Below are 8301 nucleotides of genomic sequence, written 5' to 3' on the forward strand. Positions count from 1 at the left end.
GGGGATGGGAAGCTATAAAGAGACCTGCAACGGCATGGTATGTGGGGAATCTGGGACCGTAACAGTGGGACCAGTGAAACCAGCCCTGGGGAACTGGGGTTAACCTGTCAATCATCAGCTCCCGTCAGCAAATCCTGGGCTTTGCCACTGTAAGCAAACGGTCTGCAGTGTGTCAGGCTTGTGTCCTTCCTCTGGCAAAGCCTGGGGAGGGGGCAGTGGTGGGAGGGGGGGACGGGAATAGCGTCACACAAATCATCTCTCAGTCCCCGCATTTGCCAAGTGCAGGGCTGGAAACAGCCTGTGGGATCAGGGGGCTTCTCTTCCTTGGCTTAATTTGCGGGCGAATGCTCAGTTGCAGGAGGAGGGGAGAGGAAGAGGAGAGCAAGGCTTGGGGAGGCATGGGCGAAAGCGTAGGATGCAGAACAAATTTCTTCCTGCGGGAAACTGTTACTTCTCTATGAGGCTGTGCCCCCCGTGCAGGAGAGCAGGGAGGGAAAGAAAGAACTCAGTAGCTTAAACTAGATAAATAGACAAGAAACTCAGGATAGACAGACAGATTAGAAGTTTGATTTATTTTTTACAGCACAACGTTCAGATCTGTACACAGGAGGGAAATACAGCTCCTGCCACAAAAAGTCAATAATCTAAATAAACAAATAAGACTGATGGTGCTGCAAGCGAGCAGAAATCCAGTGTTTTCCTTATGGAAGAGCAGCTGGGAGATTTGGTACCAGAGTAAGATGAATTTTATGATGGGTTCATCACAAAGCAGTGCATCTATTTTCTTTTTTTTAATGACTGTATTACACTATTGTCAGTTGATTAAAGCCCTTCTCATGTGATGGATTAGTCTTTGCTCACCTTTCCAGCTGCATACCCTTGGAACACTCATCCATTTAATCTGCATTGTGTTAATGCAATGCCATCACAAACTACCTTTAACTCAAAGCCGTTTGAGTTAACTCTCTTCCCTTATCATGAGTCACTCTTTACTCCAAAAGTGCTTCAACAGAGAGCAGTATCTCCTGCAGAGAAAGGCTCTTTGATTAGGAAAAAAAGGACCTGTCCTTAGTGAAGTTGCCAGGCTATTCTTAACTCTTTCAACATTAAAAGTGTTAATCAAAATATTAAAAGATGGCTATGTTCTCATGCAAAATCAGCATGGATTTGTCCCACTGCTGTCTTTCCAGGTACACACCATCCATCACAGGCTTTCCACCGTCTTTGGAGCTAGCTGGAAATTTTTAGTCAGAAGGTGCAAATGCTCCAGATGAGCTTTTTTTTTTTTGCTCCCATTTCACCTTTTTCTGTCATTGGGGCCCTTTTCCAAGTTTGGTGGCATCTTATTTTATTTGCTTGTTATTTCAGAGCCCATGGGATTAAAAGGGTTACCACGCAGGATGTGAAAATTGCAGATTATGATCATGGAGTAGTATAGAAAACACAGGCAGACCTTGACATATACATGTGCATGCACAAAGAGCGCGGTATAAAAACTTAATGTATAAATGCCTGTGAATGTATGCATAAATATATACACATGTGACCATACAGGAATATAAACATGATTGCATATATGTGTTTATGTAGATAAATGTGTATGTGTGCACAGACTTGCAGATACCTAACTCTCCTCCATGCATGCTTTTCATGGATGTGCTTATATATGCATGGATTTAGATGAGTGCTAATACATATAAATACTCTTCACTGATACCCTTGTGTGCTTATATGCACATATGTAAGTTTACTCGCCAAATATATAGAACAGCTACACCCATACATTTATGACTATTAGGGAACAAAGTGGAATAAAAGCATAAAATCCGGGAGATTTTACCTCCAGCCCTGTCTACGATGGGGTTTCTCCTGTTGCTCTGCCATGTGTACAAGGATCTATTGGTGCAGACAGTACTTGCTTGCCATGAATGGGGATCATTCAGAGCCCTCCATAAATGAAGTCTCTATGGCTGTTCTTGCTGAGGAAAATATAAAGTTTCTCTGTGTCATTTTGCTGTTAATTAGCAAAGAAAGATAAATACATTTCAGGTGAATATTTTCACTAGCAGAGGTTGTGGCACACAAGCAACATTAAAGCTTTGAAAATAAGGCGAGAGGCAAAGGTGTGCTGGATACTATAGGTCTGCATTTATACCTCTGTAAAAGCAGTGTTTATTTTTAAAATATGAAACATAATTTTTCCCCAGGCCTCTGAAAATGAAAACACTGGATTCAATATTTCAAGAGGAAAATATGCATTTAAAGCTCTTCCCGAGCCTGTGTGCAACGTAAACAGACAAACCATTAACGGCTCATGCTGGCCCCGGAGAAGCCCTGCCATTCTGCAGAGCTGCTATTGTAGGCTTCACGTGTCCTGGCACAAGGAAGGTCTGCCTCTCCCTCCAACACATTCACGTCCATGTCTCCTTACTAAAAAAGTTCTTGTTTTAAATACCAGATCCCCTCTTTCCTTTCACTGCTGGGATGGTCAGCAGAAGATCGTGGTCCCACCTTGCTCCTGCTGAAATCAAATGCTTCAGACTGATGGGAAAATGTTGTGTATAGCCAGGGAAGTTTTCCCCCAAACAATGGTCCCATTGTATTATAATCTGAGTGCAGACGGAGGAGAAAAGGCATGTAGATGCTTTGTATCAAGGCAAAGAAAGTGATAGTGAAAGACAGTGCCTGCACCCATATAGGTTTTACTGATCTGGGTTTGCACCCCGGTCCCTCACTCTCCACATCTCTGTTCAGATTCTGACCTGTTCTCAGGGTGGAGGTGATAAACATAATTTTTTTGAGAAATCTCCAATACATAATGGGATCATCTGCTCTGCTCCACCAGCACTATGGGTAAAAGCACTTTGCCAACAGTTGCAGCCTCCCTGCTCCCAGCAGCGGGTGGGCAGAGGGGCTGGAGCTGCTGGGATCAGCTTGCCATTGCTGATGGGAGGCTGTGGTTGCTGATGCCTGTTGTTGGCTGGCTCGGATGGGATGAGCTTGGCTGCACTAAGCTTGTCTGCAGCGTCTGGATGTCACAGCATGGATGAGACCTGTTTAATGACATGTCAGCATGAAGCTCACCATCAGAATGCTTAAACTGCTGCTAGACTTCAGCTGGAAAATAATGATATTGGAAGTGCTTAGGAGGGCTGGAGAGCCTTTGCACTGCCCTAACAACTGACATAGCCTAACTACAGCCAAGGTTTCTGCCTGCAGGTGAATGAGTGAATTAAAATAAATGCCTTTCTAGAGGCAGTCACGTTCAGCAGAAGACTACAGGGTGAAGCCAGGACATGCAGCTTGTTCTCTCCAGCATGACTGATCAGGGAAGGCAGCGTCATCCTTTGCACCCAGGCAAGAGAGAGGTTTTCCTTCGGTGGCTGGTGCCTTGAAGCTCTGTGTGATGCCCCAAACTTATTCATGGTTTGCTCACTGTGCTGCACTCTCTTTCCGATCCTCCCTGTTTTTCTAACCACCTTTTCTGGTTTGTAAAATTCCAATGCTAACATAGCTCTCTGCTGGATGCCTTCTTTCTTTGGATTGCCAGATCTGCCAGCCTTGGGATAGGGCAGGAAAGAGCAAAGCTCAATTTAAGAGGAAGTACTAAAAGTAAGCACATACTCATACAGGTAGTATTATAGCTGGGAGAAGTGGTAACTTCTCATTTATCATAAGACAAGCAAGTCTGATGGCATAAACTATATAAATGCAGATTCTTTCTCTATCACTGTATGCATAACATTTCACAGAAATGTAGATCAGACAGGAAAAGACAAGAAAAATGACATTTAAGTTTCAATAGTGCAGACATGCTTTGTTTTGATTTGGCATTTTACTTTTCCAATTTGCTTTGCTCAAGTTTTGTTTTAAAACAGTATTTTAGTTTTATATTTACATATTTCCAATAAACATACCATTATTACATTTAATATCTTAGTATAAATTTCACACTGCAACAAACCAAAATGATAAAATCAAAATGAATCAGTTCCTAAGGCGCTTCCATGTAAATGACCCAGAAGAATGTGAAGGTTTTCTGTGGGAAAAAAGGAAATCAGACTTCAGGGATCTCAAGACATTTCCAAACTTCCAAGAGAGTTCAAGCAGAAGGCATTTAACATATTGAATTTTTCTTCAAAAAAAGAAAAGAACAGTGTTTGTAGCCCTGGACTGTAAATACTTCTTAGAAGGGAGCTGGAGATGTGGCTAAGTTATGCTAGTTGAGGCAGCAGGGCAAGAAGAGGGTTGGTAAGGGACAAGCAGCCAAATCCTGAGTAGTTTACTGTTGATTTTTATTTCATTTTAAACAAACTTGTTAGTTGTAGTAAACACAGATTTCTTGCCCTCCAGCCACCAGAAAACTCCAGGGTTTAGCAAAATGCTCTGTAATTTTTTTGTCTTTTTCAGGCTTCCTTTGATGTTCCCAGGTGAGTGCTTCTGAGCTGGATTCACAGCCTCCATTTTTCAAATACTCAGAGAAATGGTGACAAAAGCCGCCATTTAGTCAAAGCTCCAATTCCTGTATTTTATCCCCACGGTATTTCTATTTCAGTTTGTTACAGGGAGTGGAGGAGTCCCTCACAGCCTACTTCATTACCAGAAAGGATATTTACTGCTTTGCCACTGTATTGCGAAAGTGGTATTTACAGCAGTGGAATCAGTGCAAAGCATTAAAAGAAATGATGTAAAGGGTGAAAGACTGGGGAGAAATGAATGGCTTTAAATATAACCCTTTCGACAACTTGGGATCAAAAGAACGGTTGTTTATCCTTTAAGCTGCAAATGGCTTGCAAATATCCTTGTGCTCTGATGCTGTAAATAGTAAATGCTGTTTATGGCTAGTCAATGTTTATGTATTTTATGGGTCACATTTATTTCAGAGGGATCATATTTTATTTGCCATGTTAACCTTGCCCACATCTTCCCCCTGGGACTGAGTTGCCTCCTGGGCGCTATTCCTGGCTCTCCTGCTGACCACGTGTAAAACTTTGGGCAGCTCGTGTCCTCTCTCCGTGCCCTGACTTCTCCACCTGTACAGTGCCACCAACAATGCTGGCCTGGCCCAGGAGAATTCCCTAAGGTTATATCTGTCCTATTAAATCACTCGAATTAAACAGCAGTATGAGACTTATCATCTGTAAAGATGAAGGTCACTGTGTGGGCAGCTCTTCTTCTTTAAGGTGAATGAGCCAACATTCGGGCTGGATCAAGGCAAACCATACAAAAGGACCAGGGTAGGAAAATGTAGTAATAAAGACTCTGGGATCATCTGAGAAGAGGAACATCTTTGTAAAATAACTTTCACTAGCAGAAATGTTACACAAATCCTGTGGGCAGACACATGGATGAGAGAGATCCTCAGCTGGAGTCCGTGGGGATGTCTGGCCTGATGGATGAGCACACAGACAGAAAGCAAATGGCAGCAAAAGGATTTGGGCTGATGCATGACCACACGGCCAACTTCTGTCATTTTGGGCCCACCACCAGGGACAGCAGTTGCAGCGACTTCATTCAACTGATACAAGTGAGTAATTATCTTAATGAACTGTCTGCAGGAAAGCTAAAGTAAAGCCTGTCTTTTTTATGATGTTTGAATTATGCAATTATAATGGTGCCTGTTCCAGGCTCTAACGTCTGAATCCTGGAAGGTTTACTGGTGTCATTCAAATCAGCAGGAACCGAGACAGCAAGAAAACCAAGAAGGGCAGCACAGTCCCTGTGGTGCAGGACAGTCTGCAGTGACAGGCTCCTGGAGAAATGCCACGCATCCATCACCTGGGATTCCCTCTGCCGCTCCAGGGCCAGTCAGCACATTGGCTTACGTCAGCTCAAGGAGATGCCAGGGAATGCTGCCAAGTTGCTGTCTTTGCCCTCTTCAAGGTCTATTTATACCCACTCATGGACATCAGAATACCCTTGGGATAGGAGAGACCTTTCCATCATAGTGGACGCTATGACTCTATCTGCCTGGTTTTAAGTACTGTTGTTCCTATTGCATTATGCATTATTTTTGCCAAGTTGCTAGCAGCTCCATCATGTTTCCGGATGGCATTTCAAAGTCTGATACAAGCCGGCACCAGACAAATGCTTCCGATCCTCCCCAGGCTTTACTGACACTGTGTTTTCTTCCAGCTTTGGCGCTGTTTAACATCCAGGAGGATTTGTAGAAAACAGAAGTTTTATGGAGCTTCCGTGTCAAAGAGTGTCTTACAAAAAGGTGTGGCCTGGATTGCTGGAGCAACCTGTGCTGGTTACCTTCACCAAAAAACATTTCCCATCAGTGGAAAGGTTTATCAAACGTTTGACTAAAAGGCTGTGAATGGTGCATGGGAGCACTTCCAGCACGTAACTGGGGTTTGCAGCATTGTCTAATGGGGACCAGGCCAAGGCTGAGGGAAGGAGCCTCAAGCAGGACTATCCTGTGTCAATAAAACAAAACACTTCTGCAGCTGCACAGAGCACAACTCTATCTCACCCAGCCATGAGGACTACCTGCAGGCAGTCTCTAGGGATTTACTTAGACCTTTAGAGGCTTTTTTTTTGCAGTCTTAGGTACTGAGCCTGGCTTTGAGAGCAGACCAGGATCACTCTCACCCATTCTGCAATTTCCCTCCGTCCTCTGACTGGGTCCATGATACTCCATGAGTTATTTCCTTTTCCTTCATACCTCAGTTTCCCTTTCTGTGGAATAGGGAAATCAGTGAAGTATGTTTGTTTTTTTCTTTTTTCAGAGCAGAGGGAGAGGCATGTCTCCTCCAACTGAAGAATGCCTAGAGAAGAACAAGAAATTAAACAAAGCAGAAGTGCTCAAAGCAACACACAGACACTCAAAGCAAAAAGCCCTTTTTCCACTGGAGCTTTTGCTTCAGGTCAGATGTGGGGGAAAAGCCACAATCAGTCAGGTAATCTAACGGACATCTCTGGAGTCCTGGAGCACCTCCACTTCCATGAGATGCTGCTCCTTCTAAAGGTGGTCAAGTCCCTCTTACCTATGTGTTCTGTCAGTGCTGAGATCATCAGCTCAATCTACTCTCTACATCAAAGAATTGCTGCTCATTTCTCCTCTGCATTGGTAAAAAAAAAGCAATGTGTGGAGCAGCATTAAGCATATTTGTGTGAATTGGTTCTCAGCCTGTATTGGAGAGAAGTTTACAGAAGAAAAAACAGTATAACAGTAGCATATTAAAAAGAGTCTTTTATCAGTCTCAAAACCAGCATTGATAGTGCCATCGTCTGACTTCTTAACAGGCTTGGGACAGCTTGTGTTCAGTTTGTGTTGGCCAAATCATCTAACATTTCAGAAAACCAAAACCACTTCCCGTCTAGAACTCAGCCCCTGACCTGGCTGGAAACTCACAATAAATCTATACATTTTATCAGATTTCAGGGGGTTTTGAGCCAGGCTTTCATGGGGAACTATTCTGAGCCCTGGAGAGAAAATACTGCATGAAGCAGAAGGATCGTCTGGCTTGCTGAGCCACGAAACATCAGGTTCTTTTAGAAGATCAGGTGTGTACCCAAAAGCTCAACTCCTCATACACATTGAAACAAATACCATCTCTGCAAGAGATGTGTTGAACATGCTTTAGCTGCATTATCAAAGTCAATTAAACCAAGAGGCTTAGGGAATGTTTGACCCTGCTGCAGTAACTAAATAGGCAAGAGCATTATTAATGGGAATTTAATTAGAGGTAGAATTTGAACTATTTAAAGAGATAGAAAAGGATTTTTAACACAATTTAGTTGGATCACATTGAGGAACCCTTTTCTGGCCAAGTGAATTGCCAGCATTTCTCCTAATGATATTTTGGGCAGACCCAGTTAATGGGCTTTTGGTTAACCCTGGCCAGTGGAAGGCAGTCTGGTGAAGACGTCCCAGTGCTGTGATGGTTGTCACACACCATCTCAGCACCTACAGACTCTGACAAGGACTCTTAAGGGAAGGACTGTGCTCTGAAACAGCTCCCTAAACTAACAAGGAGAGAAGCTCCACCCAGGTAACCCACCCCACGGCCTCCTCTAGACCTGGCTTTGAGCACTGCAACCAAGGTGGGTGGGCAGGCAGCTGGTGAGAAATAAGCAGTAACCAGTTTCAGCATCCAGCCTGGTCTTCAAGACTGACCAAGAGAGCTGACAGGTGATGTCTGGAAGGTACTGAAGCCTATTGTTTATTCATATTTCAAAGCATGTTTTATGTCTCCACTTAATTAAGCAAGATACTGGGCTGGACCTTGATACAAGAAGGTGGGCTCTTCACATGCTTCCATAAGGTTTTCTGGTTGAATTTTGGGTTGGTAT

The sequence above is a fragment of the Haliaeetus leucocephalus genome, unplaced genomic scaffold (genome assembly GCF_000737465.1).
Source record: "Haliaeetus leucocephalus isolate CR32 unplaced genomic scaffold, Haliaeetus_leucocephalus-4.0 Scaffold517, whole genome shotgun sequence".
In the NCBI taxonomy this organism is placed as follows: domain Eukaryota; kingdom Metazoa; phylum Chordata; class Aves; order Accipitriformes; family Accipitridae; genus Haliaeetus; species Haliaeetus leucocephalus.